General features: G+C 38.5%; 1 protein-coding gene across 17 annotated transcripts in view; it reads left to right on the top strand.

Annotated features, from left to right (window-relative positions):
* PLCB4 (phospholipase C beta 4) overlaps nt 1-25158 on the top strand; it is a 216932-nt gene that overhangs the window by 33507 nt on the left and 158267 nt on the right. For 5 of the 17 annotated variants that reach the window (XM_074864405.1, XM_074864401.1, XM_074864404.1 and 2 more), the window contains one exon: nt 18228-18297. The exons of the other annotated variants lie outside the window; for them this stretch is intronic. The gene's annotated coding sequence lies outside the window, so the exon portion shown is untranslated. The remainder of the gene's footprint in view (nt 1-18227; nt 18298-25158) is intronic. 17 annotated transcript variants of the gene reach the window in all.

Raw genomic sequence — 25158 nt, 5'->3', positions numbered from 1 at the left:
CCCTCTCTGAACGGCAAATCAAATATTATAACTTGGGTATTAAAGAATGTGGGAAGTTTTTTGTTCAGATGAACTGGAACTTGAATTTGCTGAATTTGAAGCTGGTACCCATCTTTCCTTTAAAACAGTTCTGCCTCCCTTAACTCTGAAGGATTCATATCAAACATTGATATGGTAATTGGCTGTGGCTGTGTTGGAACTAAGCAAGGTGAAATCTTTAATTAGACATAGTGTCTTTTATCAGACCCAGTAATATTGGGGGGGGGGGGGGGGGGGCGGGGGGGGACACACACAGAGAAACATTTGGGCATACAAGCCTGTCTACAAGTCGTCTGGGTCTGTCTGCCTCAAAACTAGTTGGCTTTTTTCTATACAGGCCTTTGTGGCCTGCCTCTGTGCAAATGCATTTGTTCTTAAGGATGTAGGAAAGCAACTAGCAAGATATTTTAAAAAGTCTAAAAGATAAGCTTCTGTAAGTGTTCTTTAAGTTACTACTTTTGGTTTAACTGGCCTTTTTCTACTGTCTTAATTGAGCGATTTGTTGCCTGGACTCTTGAATATATTTACTTCTTTGTATATTGTATATAGACACAATAGACACAAAAGGTAAACTGGACAGTTTACCTTTTTAAAATGTTAAGTAGTTGAGGCAGTTCCCAGATGAATATTTTTAAGGAAATCAAAAGCTTTCCACTCTTCGTCACTGATATATCAGCATGGGGTGTCTTCTATTGTCACATAAAATTTGGAATCAGGTTGTCATTATTAATACTCTACTTTTCTGTGTTAATCTACAGGTGCTGTGTAAGTGTAGTAAAATATTTTTACATCCACTTTAATGTCCGTTTCATCTTAGAACCATAGAATCTTGTGAAGGTTTGCAAATTGGCAAGAGCATAAATGGGAATCAGACCCTAAGAACTTGCTTCAAAAATTATTATGACCAAAGCAAAGATATTACAGCAAATGCCTTTTAACTATGAGGTAATACAGCTAAAGCAACGCTGTACGGAATGGCTAATCAGTAAGAGCTGCAGCCTGTTCTGTGATGTGGGAGCACACGGTTGTGTCCCAAGTAGTCCTTAATGGAGTTTCTTTTACCCTCTAGTGTGATTCTGCAGCCTGCCAACTCTTATCTGTTCACCCAGTGGGATCCAGGGAGGGCTTTAAAAAGCCAGGGCTACCTGTGAAGAGATTGAATTCGCCTGGAAGGTTTCCCTGGTTCTGTGTGGTATGGCTTCACTGCTGTCAAAGATGCTTTGCAAACAAGATGCCTGAGGCTGGTGTTGCTAAAACACTCTGGCACGCCTGATGCACACGTGTAGAGCTGGGTACACCTGGGTAGCTGGGAGAGGCAGTTGTCTTCTGTCAAGTTAGTGTGTCCAGGAGCTTTGGCTGGCTGTACCCTCTCTGTCCCTTCTTGTCTTGGTGGTCTACATTAGCTACTGAACCTTGGCAGCAGGTTATACAGGACAGCGGGTAACACAAGAGCAGGAAATGATGCTGTTGAATCTGCTATCTGTTGTGACCTCAGCAGAATGTACTGGAGTTAATATTATAAAACTTAAACACACCCTGTTTGACAGTTTATTGCCTACCCTTATATGTGATCTTTGGATCTTTGTGCCTTTTTTTTTTTTTTTAAAGAATTGTGTCCAGAACAGAAGGGGTTTGTGTCTGTATCTGAGTATGTTTGCTGGCGCTTGATGTCACTTGATACAAACAATACGAATTTCAGTCAAGTGGTTAAATGTCAAAACAGCTTCCCACATGTGTTGGTTTACTGCCAGGGAAAGGTGAATGTTCAGCATAAATGCTGTATTTAAACACTAATCAAACATTTATTATTGTTGAATAAATGACCTGACAAGGATGCAGTTGAACTAAAACGTACAGGTTATATTTCATGGAAGTGAAAAGCTTTATTAATATTTGAAGAATGGCTTTAATTAGTCTGACTGTTGGTAGGTGTGTTCATTTTCTCAATGTACATCCGGTATAGCGTTTTTCACCAACTTATAATTGGCAGTTTCCCATAGGAAATAATCATTATTGGTATTATAAAAGCACTTTCTATCTACCACATTTGGGAAATGAAAGTTTTGCAAAGGTCAGAATAAAGTGTGCCCCCAATTATGCTAATAACTCATATCACAAATGATCCACTGAAAGGTTTAATAGCTTGGTAGTCCTCTTTAGATTTTCTTAGAACTGGAAGAATTAATATTACATTTTGACACTTTACAGAAAGGTGAAAAAAGAAATCTTACTTCTCTTCAGCTTTTGAAGTTTGTACCTGAATTTCCTTAGGCACATCTTGAATGTTGGGTGGGTTTTTGTTTTGTTTTGGTGGGTGTTTTTTGTGTTGTGATTTGGGTTTAAGAATTCTTTTTAAAAGCATTTTGTTCCACTTACTTCACTGTGAAGTCGGTATCTTTTTTTTAAGGATTGTGAAAGACACCATGTTTTGACATTTGGAAATGTCTATATGCTTTCTTTGGAATTTATAGTATAGTCTAATAAACTTAAATCCTCTTGCTAACTGGAATGTGCTGAAATAATTTAAAGTAACCTGTTTAAAAAAAGTTATTAAAAACCCCCCTCAAAACTAGGTTTATAAAGCAAACTAAATTTTAATTGTGCTTTTTACCTGTCAAATAAAATTTCCCTTGTTTCCTTTGAGAGGGATATTGCACATCTGCACAGTACTCCAAAGATCTGAGTAACTAAACCACGTTTCCCAAACATCGCAACAAATCTTCAGGATATAATTACTTAGAAATTATGTGATACTGGATTTTCTCACTGATGTAACATGTCCATCAGACAGATTTCCTTTGAACCAGAAGGTCTGTCTTGCTTGAAATGGCGTGCTCTTTTTGCAGTTTTGAGGTTAAAACATCAGTAAAAGGCTAGATGGAATAATTTACTCCTGAGACTGATTATCCTAATATCCCCACAGTTACTGTGCATCTACTGACTTGTTAAAGAACCCATTAAGAGGGCAGCCTGAAAGCTAACATTTGCAAATGTCTCCAAATTGAATTATAAATGTCTCTGGTAAACAAAATGTTTGCTGCACCGAGGTCTGGCTGTATCAGGTACGTGTGTTTTGTAACAGACTTTGAAAAGATAGAAAAAGCAATGAAAGAAATAGCTCGGATTTACTCATTTCAATTTTTAAGTGTAAAAACATTTTTACTTATACATGTTTTAGTTTAAAATATTTTCCTTTTTTCAGTGAAGTGTTTTCTGTAAGCTTCAACAGAGATGTAGAGGGTTTACTAGTCTTTTTAGATGAGGTGTAAATGAGGAATATTAACATGTATGGAAACTGAAATAGAGGGTGGTTAGAAATTTGCATACACGGATTTTATGAGCTATATTAGGAAAGCTGCTGGCTTCTGCTTTACTGAAGGTATTGTTTTGCTTTATGTAGCCATTAGGGTTATAGCAGGACTACCTTCATAGAATGTCTGTTAAAAGAACATCCCTTTATAACAATTTTTCAAAAACCAGTACTAGCAAGGCCTTTCTCCTGCAAACGTTTCTGTATTAGCTTCATTCTGGTGCAACTGACCACGCTTGTAAATAAAGATGAGGATGGGAGCAAGCTGTTGGTAGGCTTAAACTTGAGTCTTGATTATGTCCTCCTGCAAATGTTTTTCTGGTTTGGCATTTCTTTGTTTTTTCCTTGTCAGTTGTGATACATGCTTAATACTGAGTGCAGAGACCCTTAGTCTGTGCTTGTTTTTTATACTTAAGTTCTCTCCATAGGCAAATTACTGTTCTTCGCCATAAACGCCTCAGTTCTCTGAGGGGACATAATTAACTCCAGTCAAGCCAGTCCTGTTTTACCTAGAAAATTACTTCTATGCAAATACACATAATCCTGTGTGGAAGGGATAAAGGCAAATTTGACAAACTTATCTGGTAAAGTGCATACCCACGTGATTCAATAAAGGATTCTGTTTTCTGTAGCCTACAAACTGGGTTGTACAGTCCAAAACAGATTTTGCAAACCAGATCCTAAGTTTTGAATGTCAGGTGCACAACAGAAGATAAAGTTAGGGTCCAAAACTAGGTTTATTTAGCAGATGTAATGAAACACATGGCAGTATTTACGATTGGCTAGATGCAGCACTCCTTACTTGAGTATCATTTTATTAAACTTTCAAAATGGTGTGGATTTTATTTCATATCTATGTGAACAATTAAATCTTCTGAAATTTTTCTGACTGTCCTAATTATTTTTTTCATGTGAAGCTTGCTAATGCAGGTCTCATTGCTGCTCACTCTGCCAGTGAGTCAGGTATGTCTCTTGATGGTACTTGTGCTTTTAGACCAATGGGGACAAAGTGATCCAGTTTTTCCTTCCTTCCAGGTGCAATTATGGGTCTCAATATAATAAAAATAAAATGATTGAATATCTACAGAGGTTCATATGGCATATTTTCCATTTATTTTAAGTTTGGAAGCTAAAATATCTTAATTGATAATCCCATAAGGTTTATTTTTTCATGAGCTCTTTTTCTCTCTGAGGTTCTGTATTTGCAGGGTATTGCTAGTTCTGTAAATTTAGCTATCAGACTGTTGTAATTTAAGGCCAAATCATTTTCACAGTTGAAAGAAAAAAAACCTAGTTTTATTGGAGTAGAATCAGATTTAGGGGGCAGAGCCTGAATAGTCTTTAATTGTTCTAATCTCTGGACAAATTTCCAGCCAGGACTCTTCAGAGGAGCTATAACATTTTGGTATCAGTTGAATCTCCCCTGATGTAAAATGTAAAGATTTGTTATTAATGAGTTTACTATGTAGCGTGCTAAAATCAGTGGGATCAGTTTTTCTAGTTGTATTAATGGGCTTTAAGAGATAAGCCATATAAATTTTTGTTGTGGTGGTTCTGTTGTTGTTTTTGTGGGGTTTGGTTGGTGGGGTTTTGGTTTTTTTTTTTTTTTTTTTTGACCCTTCTCTCATGTTTCACTTCAATTTATTTAATTTGATTGGCAAAACTGTTGATATGATGGGATCTTTCCACAAAGTCTTGCAGCTCCTGTGGCAGATTGTGTAGTCTACACAGCTTTTGATTGCATTGGTGTTTCGGTTGTTTTACAAGTAATACTTTATTCTGGTGCTTAAATATCTCATATATACATGTCCCTATAAGCACTTTCATCTCTTGTACTGATGTGCTTTTACTCTCATCTTGTAGTCCCCTGTAAATTGTCAACTGGCAGGTCCAGTGGAGACAGCATTTATCTGCAATGCAGGAATAGGTCACTTCTGTTCAGTGACTCATTTTGGATTGCTCATATCACTTTCTTATGCTATTTTTCCCCCACTTAAGAACTTTTCAGAGAAATGTGCCCCTCCCTCTGTCAGCAGAGCAGTTATCACGGTGAAGTTAGGTTCTCTGCAAAAGTACATCATGGTACCAGCTTTCCCAGTATTTCTTCTTGCAGGAACTGTCCTGTTTGAAGTATTCTTGCTATCAGCTTTCCTCTTTGCATCCCAGTTGAGCTAAAATTAAAAGAAAGCTAGAAAAACAGTATCAGAAGAGTATTCTGGTGCAATGATGTGTCAATCACAGTGGTGATTCTTATTTGCTGAAGAATTAGTTAATTTTTTAGGCAGGCAAGAGCTGGTGTTCTCTATGTAATTGTACTGAGCAATTTCAAAATTGTCAAAGTTTTCTCATATTAGCTTGCTGATCAATAAATAAGAAAAAATATGGTAGAAATTGATCATTGGCAGAAGTGTAATGGGACAAGGGTTTGTGAGAATTTTACATACCAAATTAATATTTCCATTTATTAGAAGATATGAAGAAATGTGTCTCAGGATCTTTTTCTGAATTTAGTATGGTTGCAGCTAGTCTTGCTGTTATTTTCTCCATGTGGTTTGAATGATAAGAAGTATTTATAGTCAGCTTTTGTTTAACAGAACTCTGAAAAACTGAGGAAGCTGTATCGGGCCCTTTTGTTAGGTGGAGGCTTGTGGAGAATGAGATTGTGTTGCTTTCCACACATGTGCAGGAGAAAAGAAGTTCCTTCCCTGTGGCTTACTCTAATGAGTTCTGATACAAAAGTGAAGCAAGTTCGAAGTTTCTACACGCTGTTAAACTAAGCAAATGATGTGGCCACTTCTTTTTTCGCTATTCTGCTGTTACTGAGACATTTTCAGAGTGTAGAATCAAATACCATATTTATGTGCTACTGTGGCAACAGATGTAAACCCTGATCTTCTTAACATGAATGGGAATGTTGCCCTTCTAGTTTGGGATGCCAGGATTTCACCAGCTGTGCCTATCTTAGACATACTGCAGAAATGAAAACTAATTAAAATCTAATTCTAGCTTACCATTAGGCTAGTGCTACTGGAACTAGTTTTTAGCCTTGTCGTGCATAATGTGTTTTTCATCACGAACGGATTCTTTTCTCGTGTTTTTACTGACCACATGCAATCCACAGCTGCTACATAAACGGTTGTCCAGCCCTGTCTCAGTACAGTGCTTTCCCATAGTGTATTTCAAGTGTATGAATTTGCATTCTGTCTGCAGAATTATGGGAAATGTTAAAAAACAACTCCCAGGGGTTCAGTGAATTAAAGCATTGTTGCAGAATTGCTGAATAACAGGGTAGAGCAGCATGTAGGTAAACACTTGGAGTTGATGGGGTACACATGTTGGACCACAGTAGTCACTGTTCAGAGCTAAATTAAAGGACAGCAAAACACAGAATTCCTTCAAAAGTTCAAAGCATCACATGTGTTTGATTCTGGTTTTGTTTCTGAAGACATAAAAAACTATGTACCACACACAGAAAAAGTAGCAATGAAACAGGGTTTGTTTGCCAGTGCCAGCTAAATGGTGTAAAAGGGAAACCCATGTATCTCCTGATTCTTGATTTTTACTTTTGTGCTGATGTTAAACATACAAATGGTTTTAATGTACAGTCTAAACGGTGGCATATACCATTTTGTACAGATAGTGGAGGGAAATATCACTGGTTTGGTGGTGTGGTGGTTTTGTGGTTTTGTTTTTCTTCGTTGTTTTTTTTTTTTTTTCTGCTAATGATTAATCTCTCTTAAGAAGAACTCAAACCAGGACACATCAGACCTAAAATTGAGAGATTTTTGATCGCAAAGTAGTCCAGTTTGTCTCATAGGTAAAACCATATATATTTGATTATGACAGGTAAGGGCTGAAAATGAAACTCAACCATCCTCATTGATGGGAGGAATAAATACTGGTCTGCAAAGGCACTCTATGTGTATCACATGAAGAAAGCTGTTATATGAGGAAAACACTATATATATATATATAATATATATTAGTTCTCTTTTGTCTGTGCACAACTTTGTCAGGCTTTTGTAGGCAATAATTAAGGAGAATTTGGGAAACCAGAAGGCATAGTGCTGAATACTTGAAAGCAAAAATACGCAGAAATTAAGGTACTTGAGAAGGATAACAGTGATGCCCTGTTGGACAAGAGGACCTCTTTTAGAGAGGTAGTGTTAAAGACTATTATTGGGGAAGAATAAGACCAGTGGCATGGGTAACTTGCTGAACAAAAAGGTTAGGGAGAGTCTGAGACAGGTTCTGAGGGTAGAGGGCAGCTTGTCTCTTCTGCTTCACTAGAAGTGAAGACCAGGTGATTTAGCAGGAGGAGGGAATTGCCTTAAAAATCTAAGTGTGTGTTCTTTGATCCCCAGCTGTGCCCTGTGATACACTCTGTGCTTGTGACTGATGATCTCTTTTTTTTCTCAAGTCCACAGCATCACAGATGTGCATGTGAGCTTTTGTGTGTGAATAAGGGCCCTGGTGATTATTGTGATGCTCTTACCACCTCCTTTGCCCTTCCTTTCTCTTTGCTGACAGAGGCAGACACCAGGTGGAGAGTTTGTCAGCTGTTTCTTCTTTCCTCAGTTTCCCCTTTCTTCTACAGCAGCAGCAAAGAATAGGATGTGCTCTTTTCATGGAGGCTCCTCAGATACTGTGGGGCTGAAGGATATTTAGTAATCAAAGAGAAAAAGCTGAAAAATTATTCCAAATGACCTTTGGCTAATAGGCAAGAAAAATGTAGTGCGAGCTTAGCTAACAGAAGGAGCTGTAGTCAGTCAATTGTTAGCATAAAGGGAGCTTGAATAAGTGACTGATTTGTTTCCCTAGTGTTTCAGTAGTTTCAAGGTATGTATTCTAAAAAGCTCAATTTGGCATCACTTAAAGTACCCCCTCATAATGCAGAAGACAAAAGCCTCTTGAAGGCTGGCCATAAGTTTTGTTACACAGATTTAGTTTAGAAGAAAAGTGAATTTGTCTGACATTATAAAAATCAACTTTGTATCCTGTAAGCTATTTCGTATTTGGTGTGTATGGAAAATTCTCGATCAGTGGAAAGTAAGGTCAACATAAATACAGCCCTAAATAATTCAATATTGGTATGGTGTTTAATTCTGTACTAAACAATTAAGATTGTTTATGTAGAGATTTAGAAATAATTATATTGCCCTTCATTCTTCTAGGTTTTATTAGAAAAGACAGTGAAGACAAATAGAACAGTGACAAAGCTAATAATAGGTCTTTTATGGAATGCAACTTTTTTTATTTTGCCAAACTAGAACATTTTTACATCCTTGTGCTTTTAGGTTGACTCTTGTAAAAGTGGAAAAAGAGAGATACAAAGATTTGATGTTTTTTCAGCTGTGTTGGTTCGGAGCCGGTGGTTGTTTTCAGTGAGCTCCATGTATAATTTTTATTCTCTCTTGGTTGTTTGTTTTTTTTTTTGAAGTAAACCGCTGCCTCTGCTTTCTTCTAGCCCTGAAACATCTCTAGAGATGTTCTGTCCAGCTTGCACTTTTTCGGTGGTTGTGCATGAACATGTGTATGTGCTTACCTGCAGTTGCACTTCTAATGTCAGTCATGAAAATGGACTCGGGGTTCCTGTAAAGCACAAGGCAAAATGCTGCAGCCTCAAGAGCTAGGAATGGGGTACACTTGTGCCTGTTACTTTAACCTGCAGAGTTTGGCTTATTTCCTAGCATGCATAATGCTCACATTGCCGTGTGTGTTTCTAGATATTTCATACAAAGGTATTTGCTTAAGTAATTTTTAAGACAAAGTACTTCTAAGTGCGGGATGGCAACTCTTATCTTCAAAGCCCCTACAGTGCTTCTAGCACAATAGGAAAAGGTAGCTGTGTATGAGTAATTGAATGCCAACAATTAGAACTGTTATTAAAATAGGAAGCTGCTATGACTATTTTCTGCTTATTGTTTTATCTCTTCCTCCTGTAAGTGGTAGGCTTGGTGGCCAACAAGCTAAATATTTCTTGCTTCTCTTTGGCGTTGTATTTTGTCTCACACAGTAGTGGCATTCCACAAATTATAATTACCATAGGTAGAAATATAATCTGCAGCAATGCTGTGTTACTCTCACCACCAAACCCTCTGGCCTTGCAGAAGTGGGAATGGCAAAATATTTGTATTCCTTGGAGGCAGTGGGAAAATGCTCCACAGGGTGCTTGTTCTTCCCCAGCATGCACACACCCTGTCTTTTCATTCTCAGCTTTTGTAGTGGGTGCTGCTGGTGTGCAACACTGGGAAGGGGCTGAGGTTTTTACATGGTTCTCTGGGTGGGAAATTCAGTCTGAGTTGAGACTGCTAAGGAACTGGGTGTCAGATTTGGTGCAGTGCCTCTGTGCTGTGGGAAGGCATGGAGGGACCATTCTCACAGGGTGTTTTTTGGGCAATTCTGAGCAGTACCAGGGATCAAAGCAATACTGCCTCTGTGGATTTCTGCTGCTGTTTCTCCACGGGAGAGGGAGAAGATGGTGAAAAAGCACAAGCCAGCCTGTTTGAGACTTGGTGTTCAGTGGTCCTTCTCTACTCCCCCAACAACTGCCTGACAGCTTTGCAGAAGTTGATTGGATTTCACCCATAGTGAAAAGGCATAAACACCAATACATCCATCCCCAACCCCAGCAGCTGTTTGGAAATCCTTGCAATTGGCAGCTCGATCTCCACTGCAGTATGGTTCTGGATTTCCTTCCTCTCCTCCTCTAATGAAGGAGGGATTCACCTTTTCAAATATAGAGCAGTAACCTTCTTCTCCCTCCTCCCACTTCTCTCAATTATCAGGTGTGCACTACATCTAGGAATCTAATTTTAAATTAACTTGTCACCCTACGTCCCATCTGTAGGGGTTTACAATTTTAAACCAATTGCCTTTGAGGTGACTTTATATACTGTTCCATTAACATATACATATCAATTCTAGGGCACTTACAGACTACAGAATAAAATCCCCTCTTGAGCAAGACATCTTCAGGGAAAAGAAGTAGTTTCATTTGATTTGCTGTAGAATGAGATCTGTGATATGTCAAAACCTAACATTGAGTGGGGCTGTTGAATGACTTAAATAACTGTATTAATACAAAATCTTTTAGGGCAGTTTTAGTCTAGATACGAAGTATTAGATGGACTTTTTCTTATCTTGGTGGTGTTCCATTATCCATGGATATTTTACTTCAATGTGAGAGAGAGTGAAACTGTACTTGCCTGAAGTTTGAATATTTGCATGACCACCCAAGGTATTGACTTCCCCTTAAAAAGCATTTTTACGTTAATTTTATTAAAGAACTACATAAATGAGATGATGGGAGCTTAGATTGTATTTGAGGCTGTTAAATCCCTAGATTTTGCTGTTGTATATCACACTGTTATTAGTGACATGATACAGAGTGAGACTCAGTGTATGCATGGCAGCATCACACAGGTCTCAACTACAGGCAAGGGGAACGTTCACACTTAGGCCAGCAGTCAGCTTACAGTCCAGAGGCTGCAGTCACTTGGGGCAAGAAGCAGCTTTCTGTGGTTGGACAGAGCAGTATTTAGTTTCATGGTGTAATGCATAGTTTGTGCTTCATTCTTTATCCTGAGGTAAACAGCATTAGTATTGTGATAAGGAAAAGTCGCTTTCATTTGGAAGAGAGATTTTTTTCCCTTTCATACCCATACAGTTGTATTCCTGCCAGCAAAGATGAAGTGATTTGGATTTCCATAGGTTGTGACATAACTGACAGTTTCTTTTAAAGCAAAAGAAAGTCTCCCTTGCACTTCTGTGACAGGAGAACTGAGACATGAATAACTTGAATACCAACAACCGGTAGATCGCTGGCCCTTTCCCATTAGCCTTGTAGGAATCTAAGTTTGCCAGGCTCCCTTTTGAAGAAAAGGCAAGTTAGTGCTGAAGGGTCACTTGGAAAAGGCAACCTGTGAGTCAGAAGCAGCAACAAAGGCAAAGAGAAGGTGCTTGTGAGGGAAGGCAGGGAAGAGATGAAAGCGTTTGGCAGGGCTGTAGTGCACAGGCAAGGGAGGATGGCAGCTGTGTCAAATGCCTGCATTAGTGAGGGACTGAATTTTTAAAAAGTTCATAAGCGCAAGGGCAAGATTTTATTATTCCATTAGGAAAACAAAACAAAAACCGTAACTGGCTATTCTGAAAGCACTGCAGGCAGTTGCTAAACAAATCCTGCACTGACCATTTAAAAATTCAGTAGGCTGTCTGTCTCTGCTTAGTTTGTATATACTACTTTGCATGTTGTATATAGTGCAACTTACGATGCGTAAGTAGAAAAATACAATTATCTTTTGGAACTTTAGTTAGTTGAGAGTGACAGTAAATGAACCAGTTAATTGATAGAACCAAAATGCAAGCTGTGTATTTGGGTAGCAAGAAGGCTGGGGATCATTTACCCCAAAATAGCAACAAGGATTGCAGATAGGCTACTAATTGGAACATAATTTTCAGGAATTTATTATGCAGGCCTTATTCCCAAGGACCGATATGCACAAATACCATATCTTTGGTTCAGAGGGACTCAAAGTACAGTGAAATGGTAGATTATTGTTTCCAAAGAGAGTAAATATTCTCTTTAAAGAGAGAATGAGCCTCTAAGGGAGGACTCACAGGTGGACAGACATCCAACCATGCAATGTACCCAGAGGCAAATGGGCAGAATGAGGTTGGGGAGGCTGTTTAGCTCAGTGACAGGGAAATATTTTCCACAGCTGTGCCTTAATAGCTCCCATGTAGACCTGGTTTTATTTTGTGGAGGGGTAAAAAGACAATCAGGTGGTCTGAAAAGAAACATATTAACTGGCTGTGGAAATAAAGCTGAACCATTTTAGGACTCTCAATCTTTTTTCCTTTTTTTTCTTTTTTAACATTTCAAGATATAAATCTGAATAATTTTTCAGTTAATTGTGAGCTCTTCTAACACTGTGTATCACACAGCTCTGTGTAGTTGCCTACACAAGGGCAGGTGGGTGGAGATCTGGTAAAAGTTTGGACCACAGTTCAGCTCTGCTCCTTGCTGCTTCCTACATGACTAGTGTTCTGCAGTCACTAAGGCTTTGTCTAAAAATCCTTTCTTATGCTATTTCTTTGCTTATGGCTTAAGGAAAGTAAAATCTCTAACCATACAAATGTGCTTCAGATTAATACTGTGTGCATAGTAAAGGCTAGTCAGTGAGACAGAAGTCTTACATTCTTGGTATTTACTTATTTTTAAGTAAACCCATATATTGGACTGACATTCACCTCTGTGCTATGTGTATACAATCAAAAATGCCAACTCTTCCATGACACAACTGTCCATAATACTTTAACAACAACAAAAGACTCCAGAGTATATGTTGATGCAATTTTTTTTATCCTTAATGTCAGTCTATCTCATAGAGACTTTCTTTAACAATGAAATTCATGCTACACATAAGAAAAAAGGATCTAAAAATAAATTTTAAGAAGTCTTGGTTTGATTTCCTGCCCTACCCCCCTAAGTTAGACAAAAAGTATGTTGTCCTGCTGGACTACGAATGCTTAATTCTAGGGGGGAGAAGAAAAAATACAACAGATCTTATATCTGCCTGTGTCTTACCTGTAAATAGTGTCTATCCATATGGATATATAAAATATATATAACTATAAATGACACTTATATTAAAAATATTTATAAAATAGAAATATAAACCCCCTTTATACAGTGTGTAAAAAAAAAAAAAAAAAAAAAAATATATATATATATTATAGATTGGGGGCAGGGGGTATATATAGTTATATGCATGCTTATGTAGAGACTACCCTTCTGGAATACATGAAAACCCAATCTTTTGTGGGGAGGGAACAAAAAAACCAAACCAAACCCAAACAAAATAAATAGTTGTTCCTTTTTAGAACAAAACTAGTCTGAGGAGAATGTCATGAAAATAATTCCAGTGTTTATTTTTGGTAGTTTTAAGATCAAGTTCTCCATGGATGCTCAGGGGCTGAGGTGAGTGCTCAGCTGTGGTAGCTTCTGAATCCAGCCCCTCTGGGGCCTGGAAGGATCTGCCTGTCCTAGCCTGAGTAGGGCTACTGGAAGCACTTTGTGGGTGCTGGAGGACTCAGCAGGTTTGCTTCCGTGGAAAGTTGTTAAGCACGTGAAAACTCTGTTTGAGGGAAAACTTGCTGACATTGACTTTTCTTCTATTAACACACTCTGATTTTACAGGAGTTGTCACATGTCATTGGAAGAGTGGCCTGGTCAGAACATTCTGTGTGGTTTCCATTTGTAGTCTTGCTGGCTGGTTTGGCTAAGTGATACGTGACTTGGTGAGGGTTTTCCTCACCTTCTTGAAAACTGCAAAACATAGAAAGCCAGAATGTTTCAGACCAAACTGTGGAAACATTTTATTTTTCCTTGGTAATACCCGTCCAGTTGTAAGTCACCTTCCAACTTGTAGATTTCAACGTTCCCCTTTATATTTATCAGAAGGTAACCACAAAATAAATAGTGGCATTTTTTCATTCTTTCCCCAGTTTGTTTGCTTTGTGCATTAGACAGTGCTCTGTAAATTATAGTTCAGTTTTTCTCTTGAATAGTCAGTCAGGTGTGTTCCCATTTCACTTGTGCTGGAGATCCGTTTAAAGGTTACTCAGTCCTAGGAGAGAGAAGTATGTTTTAAAAAAAAAATAGGAAGATGAAATAGTAAAATGAAATAAATTGTTGTGGGGAACTAGGGAGAGCACAGTAAAATTAAGTTTCTTGGGTCTGTTTTGTTAATGTACCTGCTTTCAGATTGGTAATAATCTCGTTTCTGGTGTTCAGCACATGTCACTCACAGCTTCATTAAAAAGTAGTAATGAAAACAACATTCATTTTATGCTGCGTCTAAGTGTAAGAAAAGTACTCCTTAGTGGAATAGCAGTTTGGTTTGAAGTTGAAGACTTCAGTTATTGGAGGGTGAGGTTAATTAAATTGGCTATTAGAAACACGATGTCCTGCTGTCTTAGTGTGGTGCATTTTTTATGTCCTATTTTAAGAGCTTGCTGCTTTTATTTCTTCCTGTTCTTTCCTTTCCTATTCTATTGGGGTATGAAAATGGGAAAGCAATTGAACTGAACCAAGTTTGTCTGTAGGTACCTTTTTGGTAGCAAATTGAAAGCAAAAGGCCAGGATGGAGGTGTGTTGCCTGGGGGAAACGCAAGAAATTTTATTTATAAAGGTGGGTTTCCCTAGATGCTGGCAGATTGTTTGGGCAGGTGTCTGAAGTGGCTCAGTGCGAGGAGCCAGTAATGCTGCGTATTCTGCGTGGCTCAAACACGTTCCCCTCTTGGTCCCAACCTAACATTTCAAACTTGTACCTGCATCACAGTTAGGTAATAGGATCTGTCTTACTTTAGGACAGAATCAGATACACTTGTATGTGCCCTAAGCACTTTGTTCATTTTCCTGTTTCATAAGCATAGTTTAAAGCTACATAAAGAAGAGAAAGTAGGTACGGAAGGGAGGGGCAGATTCCAGCATGGGAAGATGTTTTGAGGTGTTAGCAGGTATGAAATGGCTTACTCCTGGTGCTGCCATACAGCTGTCTGTAAGGAATATCTTGTTTTGAATTTTCACTGTTAAAGTGAAATATAGTTCAGGCTTTAAAGCTTTTTTTTTTTTTTTGGTGACCTGCAACATTTTTTGCTATAAAGCTAAATATTAATCTTGTTTTATTATGTTTTTTCTTTCCATATTAGTAGTTTTAAGTTTTGGAAAGTGGGAGGGCATGGAACTTTGCCAGTGTTAATGAGGTACAGTTTTCTATTTTAGTTTGGGAACTTAGCAAAGGCAATTCATGGAAAAATTGTGTTTTATAAGTATGAATAGTGGCTGTTCTGCATTATTTAGATACTGTTTCATACTGTGCAGCTCAAGTGCGTGCTTAAATAATAGAAACATTAGTAGATTTATGGAGGAAAACTGCTACTTGTAAACGTAAAAAGTTGTATGAAAAATGAAATGTAGGTCTGAGACACGGTTAATATGTATTGAACAACCAGATCAAGTTTAACATTATATTTATTTGTTTGCTTTAATTATAACTTGAGATTCGCGTAGGATTTCTTTGTACTAAGTTGTTTCTCCTAGATTCATCTGTGCTTTTCATACTTCTTGAGTAAAAAAAGTTACCTGTCTGATAGCATGCTGGTAAGTGATTTTCTTTTTGCTTCATTAATGTAGTAATCTATACATTAAACACCTCTACTGTCAATGTAGGGTTTAAAAGAGAACAGATTTCAAGGTGTATGATGGGTAAATGCAGCTGTATAGTTAGCTTCTGCTAGACTCTGGTTATATTGCAGCACAGATGCTTTATAAATATTTATTAGGGCATTGTTCAAGCTTGCCCAGCCATATTCCCACAATTTGTTTATTTGTAGGCTATTGGAAAAGAGTACAAAAAAGTACATCTCTATGTTATTAGTGGAGTTACTTCAACTCAAGTTGATGAACGTTTAGTTTTCAGCTCTTCCGAGAGCAGGGTTGTTCTTCCTAGATAAGTGTTCACAGTAGTTTATGCTTTCCTTAAAATGGAATAAAAAAAATAAAATCTCACTAACAGTAAAACTGAAAATATTTTATCCCACTCAGGTTTTAGAATAGGCCTTTAAATGTGTTTTATTGGATTGATGATTTTACAGGGAGAGAATTTGATTTGTTGAACGTTATTTGTGGGGCTGTTTTCATTAATGGCAGTGTGAATAACTGCTTTCCTGAATTTATTTCTGTCTGTTTGCTTTTGCTGAATCAGAATCTTAATAAGCTCAATATGTGGAAAACTGTTGTCAGTCTCATTTTTGTGGCTTCCACAGGCTTTGTTAAGGAGCCTGTGCTTATGAATATAGAGGTAAGTCTTCTGTTACTCAACAAAGAGCATTTTGGAGAAGCAGGAATATGTAGCAATTCTCATCTGTTCTTTTAACTGTGAGTGAAAAGAAGTAAAATAGCTTTTGAAATGTACATATTAAGAGCTTTATCAAAGGACTACTGCAGGGTATGTTTTGTAGATTCCTTTTGTTTTCTCTTGCCGGTGTGATTCAGTTCCTATCCCACTTTGTCCTTTATTGTAGGCTTGACTTCCCTGCCCTTTTCCATAGGACAGGCTATTCATTTGTCATCTTTGGAATGCCCTTGATGAGAAGAACGTATCTCAGGGATAAGGTTTGTTCATCTGAGCTCCCTGGGAGATAAGCATCAGAACTCTGTCCATCTTCCCCTGCCTTTACTCCACTGTGTGCATGTGTTTTGCTTTTGTTTTTTAATGTAAAATGTTTTATGTGGTGGATTGTGTTTTTTACCTCTCCCTCTTTACTTCTTGGAGTGTTTATGTTTTTAAATTTAGGTGATTTTTACAATTTAAATTCCACCTTACGTTTAAAAAATAAGCTTAGTTTATGATGGAAATTTAATGATAATCTGATAACATACTTTATATCAGTAAGAAATATAAAAGAAATAAATGTTTGTTGCTGAAACTGTAAATGAAGTCAACTTTCTCCATAATGGCAATAACCACTGCAGAACTGGCACAGTCTTTGCTGTGAGAAGCTCAGGCAACTTCTGACAATAGGCTTTTCCAGAAGCAGAGTGTGTGTTTTCTGTGACTCGGATCATTCAGCTATTCCATTTCAGTGATTAGCTCAATTTGGTCACTGTTGAGGAAGTTGATTGAGATCTGAAAAAAATAATCATGTTTCGCCTTTGTGTTCCTGTGCACACAAGTGAGGTAGTAGGAGAGAGCGCTACACATCGGAAGTTTTGGAGAACGTAGTAAACAAAGCGATCTTGTTCTGTTCCTTCACTTACAATAGTACTTTTTTCAGTGAAATCAGCTAAATCTAAACTATAGATTAGAATCTCTGCTGCAAATTCAGAAGATGTGCTTAAATCAGTACTTTCTGCTACCTTCCTCAAAATAGAGGAAAACAGATACTGTATTTCTCATTCTAATCTGAACTTGGGCACTTTTTTTAAAAGAAAGGGTTCTCTTTTTGCATAGGTGACTACTAACACACTTAAGAATGTCAGCCTTTCCCATGTTCTGCTCATGCACTCTTACATATGGGGTGTATTTATGTGTCTGCTTATGAGGAGGAAGCTGTGCACAACCCAGGCAAATTTGCTTTTGGTTAATCAAACTGTTCTTCGTGTCAGGACAGCAGCTATGCAATAGGACCAGCAGAAGGCATTTTTGAAATACTTTACTCCAGAATCTCAGGACTGTGAAAAGGAAGGTTACTTTGGCTGTTTTGTGCATGTCTAATGGCAGGAATACTTGAGGAAATACTGTGCAACCAGCCAGGTAGTAGCATGAGAACACTGTACTGTTCTCTTATGTATTTCTAATATAGTTGCAAGTCTGCAGGTGCTCACATTGGACTGCTGTCATACTAAAGTAGGTCACTTCTTACACTTAAACTGCTTAACAACATTTTTAACATCAAATCACATAGCTTGATGTGATGCAAAATTACAGCCTTCTTAGTTTAAAATAATTTTTAAAGTATTTGCATAATAAGGAAGATGTTCTTTAATATTTGTACTTTTTTCCCCCGTAGAAACAAAAATGTTAGCCCACATCTTCAGACACCAGTAACTTGAGTAAAATTTCTAGTTTTCAGCAGATGTGCATCTGTTCCTTCCCTTTTTCATACTTATCAGGGAAGATATTTATTCTGTGCTCTCATATAATGACTTTTTCCTAGTATTCACTGGATGACAACAGCTGCCAATGTTCTGATCACTTATAATCATAAAATGTTCCACATGAGTTAATTTTTGTAGTTAACTTACATGGTGATTTTGAAGTATTTGTAAGGCCTTACACTGTTTGCTGGTTTTGTTTTCATTTGACTTCAGAAATTGTCTTTTCATCTCTACTTCTGGTTGAATTGAAGAACAGCACATCAAGCCAGTGGTGAACACAGTCGTAAGTGCTTAAAAAAGCCCCATTCCTGCACTCTCCTGCGCCTTCTGTATTTCTCTGCCCACATTTTCATACTGAGTGTTTAGAAAAGAGGTGTGACTGACACTAAGCTTTTTGTAACACCCTCAAGTACTCATTGCTACACAGATTACATTTTGTAGTGTACTGGCCTTCTGGTAAAATGTAGTATTTCTAATGATTTCATAATTTATTACATTGGGGGAATGAGGTGAATTTTTGATAGAATAAGTTAATTAACATGCATAATGAAAAACTTCACAGCGCCTTTTTTTTTTTTATGCAGAGGAAGTTCAGAAGTTATCTTATTTCATAAAGTAAACTTACAATGCAGTGAATGTTTCCTGAAGTGTTAAAAATTCCTTTCAGTTAGTGTAGTCTAAACTGATATTTCCACAACTGTAAAACCCAGAGCAACCCTAAAGCAACAGAAGCCATGAGAAATGGGAGAGAAAATGTTTGCAGAAGGCATAAAATTAGAGGTTAGATGGGGGATGAGTTAGACGGAAAGGAAGTATTAAGTTGCTGTACAGAAGAAAGGGCACATAAATGACAATTTTTATGTGCACTGAGAAGTGTAGATATAGTATTAGGAGATACGTTGTCTAGCTCTACAGGTAGGATTTATCTTGCCTAGCTTTGGCTGCCTAAAGCTAGGCATCTATTTAAGCAATTGTTTTGGCTCCTTCTAAAGTCACAGGAGAGAATAAGGCACCTTTGGGGGAATGATTCATCTATCTTATTTTAGACAAATATCTTAGGATGGTATGACTTGTCCTCTGGAGGTGTGTAACATTTTGCATTGATTAGAGAGAGCTAGACAGATAACTTGGCTTGGGCACATAGCTCTTAAGCTCCCGAGGTAGGGGAGAGAGATTTCAGCTGTGTTAGTCATGTTCCAGCCTCTCATTTTCTCTGTAAAGCTAACTCTGCAGTAAGGTGATTTGTAGTCCTTCATTTTTACAGTTACCACGTGTACTGTTGTCCAAGGTTTACACAGAATGATTTTCTTCCCTTTTATTCTTGTTTTAGTTCAAGTAGTTGCTTTTGTAATTGTCAAGTGGGCTAAAAAAAATTTTGCAGTGATGCAGTGTAAGATGTGTCACTGAATTTTGTTCAACATTATACTATATTGTAAATTAACTGTGGTTTGTATAATTATCAGAGGGAAATAGTAGGCATTTGTTTGAATTTTAGAGTAGCTGAAAAAGGCTGTGTTTGTTTTTCTCCAAACAAGCAGATAAAACCTTAACTGAAAACTAAACTGAAGGTACATAACACAGCTTTGTTCCCCAATGACAGTATCTGCAAAAGCATCTATTTGGTCTTTATCCTCACACTTCAGAATATCATCTGAAACTATTCACTTGACTATGGCTGCATAAGTACTGTAACAATAAAGGCGGAAGAGATCTCTCAGTCATGTTGTTCATAATGGATTAAGAACTTGAGCTCGCTTTTTTGATGAGAAAGGTCGTGATTACTCACCGTTGAACAGAAAGTCATTCTAAAGGTTACAGAACAACCAACTTTCAGCAATGACACAGTAGTCTCTTTGGCCTTTATATAGTTTGTAATCGTGCATTGCTATTGACCTTTGGAGATTAAATTTTTTTTAAGCTTCAAAAATGAATACCTTCTTTTTATTATATAAAACTTTCATAAATGGAAGACAGCACAAATGTTATGTGTCTCACACTTTGCTGTGACTGAAGGAAGCTTTCTTTTCGCTCCATCCTGCTAGTCTCCAGGTAGTTTATTGTGGTGGGTCTGCTGAAGCCTTTCTCTCAGCCTCAGGCAGCTGTAGGAACTGAGGGGCCTCAGTTCCGCCCCACTCTGAGTGCTAGACGGTTCAAACTACACAGCCCCTTCATTTCCGTCTCATCTTCCTCATACTCTTGTGGCCTGCCCTGTGTTGCCCCTCCTATTTAAGGTGCCACAGGAGAACTTGGAACAGAAAAGGTAAGGCTGTCTTCTTTCAATTAATGCTTATTGTTTCTCTTCCTCCCACCTTGCACCACTGTGAAGAGCCTGGTCCATCTCCTCGATAACACCATCATGGGTACTAGTGGAGGAGCTGTAGGGTGTCCCCTAAAGCCATCCTTTCTCCAGGGCAAACAAGCCCTGGTTCTACAGCCTCTCCCCACAGGGTAAGTGCTGTAGTCCCTGGGAGTCTTGTGGCCTCTGCTGGACTTGCTGCAGTTTGTCAAAGTCTTTCTTTATTAGGGATCGCAAAACTGGATGTTATTCCAGATGTGGTCTAAGTGCCAGGTAGGTGATAATCACCTCCCTTGATCTCTTAGCTGTGCCCAGGACGCTGTTGATGCTCTCTCCTGCCAGAGCATGTTGCTGGCTTGTGGTCTGCTTGCTGTTGGCTGCCAGGACCACCACATCTTTTCTGTGTAGCTGCTGAGCCCAGCCACCTAGTTGTTTACCCACCTACTTGTCCACCTCTCTGGACTGTAACATCACAGCTGGGGTACAAGGAGTAGGCCAACCTGTTCATTAGCTAATCAATTTTCCTCTGTTTTCTCACATTAGCATTAAATTTGTGTGAGCCTTCTTGTATAACAGTGCAACCTCATTCTTGGTTGCTACATTAGAAATGACTGAAGTAAACCCAAGTTACAGGTGATTTGCTGATATTTATACAGCCTTCTGATTACTACGAGAAGATGGTACATGTGTGTATGTCCTTTCCATGCCTATATCCCACAGCCTGCTGCAGAGAGGGGATATTCTCTTGCTCCTCCGCCAAGGACGGTTCTAAGGCCTTGCTTCTCAGCAAGAAGCTTAGCCTCAGTGTATGCTGATCGTTGTATTCCTGTGCGAGAGCACAGCTGGCATTTTTAGTTGTATTTTTGTCTTGAAGGCAGACTACTCTCATAACAAAAAAGCTGAACTGAAAGTAGTTCACTTTCTCCTGAAATTAATACTGAATAATATCAGCTTTTTTTTTAGTTTAACATTCTCATTTGCTTTTCTAAAACTTGAGAGACACAAGCAGAACTGGGAGAATTTATTAAATAGAGCGTTCTGTACAGAGGTTTTTAGATGCAGTGCGTTTGGAGTCAATATTAATTTTCTAACCCATGCTATATCATACTCATCCATGTAAATAAACAGAGGAGTACCTGAATCATGTGGAGGGATTTGCTCTATAATGGCTTTGGGCAGGATTCCTTCTGTTGGCCCCATATTTTGAGCTGTGGAGAAACAATACTTTAGATGTTCAAATTGCATAAGGAGTTGAATGAGGAAGGGAAACAGTGTGCACTGCTGAGGGTAGTGGAGCCCTGGATGTCTGGGTTGAATGATGATCATGTTCTGCTGCAGTCCTGCCTCAAAGGGGAGCAAGGTCCTTTCTGGTAGGGATTGCCTTGATACCTTGAACATCCTTACTGACATAATCTGGAAGGAAATATCTAGATCAGATTGTCAGATGACATAATTACAGTAGCTCAGAATAAAGGGATTGTTTTGTGAAATCAGAGTAAGGGTGGACTGTGTCATTTTCATGTGAAAATACAGTCCCAAAGGTTGATTAGAGGTACTGTGGGAGCAGCCCCACCTCTTCGCCATCTATTACCAGAAGCCTTTTTTTGGAGGGGAAAGATGGCAGCCCCAAAAGAAAAGAGCTTGTTCTACAACCACCCGTGTCTTCTGCACAGAACTGACTTTCCTGCTAGGTTAGAGCTGTTAGCCCCTTTCTCCCAGAGGGTAAAACATTTTGAGTCCTCTACTCGTATTTACAGATCTTTACCAAGTCTGTTTTTTAGGCAAGGGGTTTGTCAGGAGTATTGAAAGCTCTTAAAATTTTGTCCAGTGCTCAATACAAGAATATTCCCCTTTAGATTTATTGCAGCATTTAGATAAGGAGACTTTACCTGTGTGGGAAAGTCAAATAGATTCCTTTGTCACAGAGCCTGAGGTTTAATTTAAATAATTCACACGATCTTTTGTATGTTTGTGTGCAGTGGCACCACAGGTTTTACATATATAACATAGTCTGGCTTTACTTGCTAGGATTGACTGCTAAGGGAAATAAGTTACAAGCATCTACATTATGGATGATACTAATACTTAAAATAGTGCCTTAGAGCTGAGGAAGTTGAAGTCCTTTGCGAGCAATAATTAATTAAACCTCAAAACAGTCCCATGAGATGGCATTATCCCCTGTTTTACAGACGACAGAACACAAAGGCTAAGTGTACTGTTCAACGATAGGTACCCAGGCATTTTCAGATCAGAGATTAGAACCCAGACCTCCTTTTTATAGGGTCATGTTCTAATCCACTTTGTATTTCTGGTGCTTTGAAATTTGCTGATACTTATTCTGTAAGACAACTTTTTCATCTCATTTGATCTTTGCTGTATGAGATCCCTGGGAAAAACAGGGCATTCCACCAATCTGCTTGTATTGTAAGTCTCCAAAAGAGAGTAGGTAATAAATTCTGTCCCTTGGGTACTGTCCAGGCTAAACTCAAGATGTAAGCACATACTTTCATTTCAGGACACGGTATTTTATGCTATTACTTTGCCTGTAGATACTAAGAACAAGATTACGGTGCCATGTTTTTTTTTTCTTGCCATAGCCAGTATGGAGGGGGGTGGAGTGGGTACTGCTGGTACTCGTAGAAAGACAGGATTAACAGGGGAAGAAGGGACGAGAAGAAGTTTGGGCCGGTTCAAGAGCTGTTCATGTAACTGCTGTTTTAAGAAATTTTGCTACTTAAAACTACTACTCATAGAAGGGTTTCTGCTGTTTGAGGTTGAATGATGTCAAAGACTTTATCTCTCTTTTGGCATGTGGTATCACACAGCAGCTGAGGCTCTTTGGCTTGTGAGGTTTTTCCAAGTGAAGAGGGAGCACATGTTCCAGTAGGAATTTCAACATTGGCGTGTGTTTCCTCTGGGGGTGATGGGGATGTCATGTTGTGTCCGGAAGGCAATCTGGAATGCTGCCCTCATTGAGTTTCTCTGCAAGTCACAGTGAATGAAATCATCTGCTTTCTGTCAAAGGATCTTAGGGGAAGGGAGAAGGATTTTTGAGTAACAAAGTACTGTGTTGTAAACTCATTGAATAAATCCTTGTTTGGTGCTTGCTTTAGAAGCATTTCTAAAAACCTTGTCTCTGAAGTAGTCTGTGATAGGTTGAAATATACTTCCAGTGTAAAACGCTTCTAACATAACTGAGTTTGACAGCTTTTAGTTTAGTGCATCTACGAAACCTAAATAATAGCACTCTTGAGAATTCCACTGGCTGTGATAAGCAAATGGGGTCATCTGTGTTTTGATTTCATTTGTAAATAAAAGAAATTTGACAAATTTCCTTACACACTTGACTTTATTAGAAAATAACCCGAGGACTAGTGAAGCTGGTATTTTCTGTTTTAGTGTAACTTACTACATTTTATTTTACTTTTATGCCCATCAGTTTTTGCAGAGTGTCTCAGTGAGATGGACTGGAAAACAGCTGTGGTGAAACTTGACAAAAGCTTTCGTATGGCTGTATGTAGTGTTTGAGATGCCGAGCACACAATCACAAGATGCAGAGTCCTCACCCAGCAATGTATGGAACTACAGCTGATCACAACTTGTTTTCTCTTCAGAAAAACCAATTGGGTGATATTATCAGTATGATGATGACAGCCCGAAAACTGAACCACTTAAGAGAATGGTCGTCAGGCAAAACTTAATGTAATCAAATGCATGTTTTCCATAAAAATCTCAGTTTTGAGTGGAAAATCTTAAACTAGCCCTATTAATAATTTGGATCAAAGTAAGACTAAGTGAGGAAGAAGCTTTCTGAAGATGAAGTAATTTAGTTCAGATTTAGTGCTGGCTGCTGTCTTTCATCGATTTATTGCCATTTCAAGGTAGTCTTGTCAGTATTGCTGTTTTGAGGAGTGAAGTGAAAAAGGTGAATGGCAGAGAAAGAAAGTGCATCGGAGAGTGTGTGATAATAAATTCTAATGGGACGACATGGACAGATAATGGGAGAAGGACGACTTCCTGAAAGGTGTGACAACTTGCTGGTAGGAACAGCGATGTAACCCGGATTGTTTGCTATCCCATGTGAAATTAAGGCAGGAGGAGTTTGGCAGGGCATTTCTCATGTTGCTGAAAGTGTAAGGTAGGTGGCCCACATCCACCCTTACTTTAGTAGTGTTGGTCTCTGCCCTTTCTCCTTATTGCAAATACTTCTTTCCTCATCAGGTAAATCTTTCCTTCTGCTGAGACAGGGTGAAGAGCTGGGAACAGTAGTTTTTCAATCTGGGCCCTTTGCTCTGGAATCACTGGGTTTGCTCAGTTGCACACTCCCATGCTCCAGTGAATTATCTTCCTCTGTTTTTAGGTCTCCTTGCTTTCCAGAGAAGGTAGGAGCGGCACTCCTGTTACAGAACCGAAGTTAATGGAGGTGGGGAATGAGAACCTCTACTGCTGGCTGCTTGGAGATCCTAACAGTTCTTACTGCTTGTCACCTATCCTGGCTCATTTTAGAAGCTAGATGATGTGTCCTTCCCCCGTCCCAAAGCTGGGTTCTCCCTCCTGATGTGCCATGAACTGGTTTATGTTTTGGGAGTCTTGGCTGTGCAGAATGAGTAGCTCTGCTGGAAATAGTGGAGCTCAGAGAAAAGCTAGCAAAAGCTGTATTTGTTGTGAAGCTTGTGTATAACCTCACAGTAGGAATTGCCTGACGTAACTTGCTCAGGAAATACTGTTCGTCAGCTTCAGTTTTTCAGGTTGCATGTACGTATCTGACTGCTGAAATTAGTCACTTTCCTCTGCTTTCTCTAACTTTTGTTTTCCCATTGTGCTTCTATAACTTCATATTCTTTATCT

Source organism: Strix uralensis, chromosome 3, assembly GCF_047716275.1.
Source record: "Strix uralensis isolate ZFMK-TIS-50842 chromosome 3, bStrUra1, whole genome shotgun sequence".
NCBI lineage: Eukaryota > Metazoa > Chordata > Aves > Strigiformes > Strigidae > Strix > Strix uralensis.
This window is presented reverse-complemented; position numbering and strand designations above follow the sequence as displayed.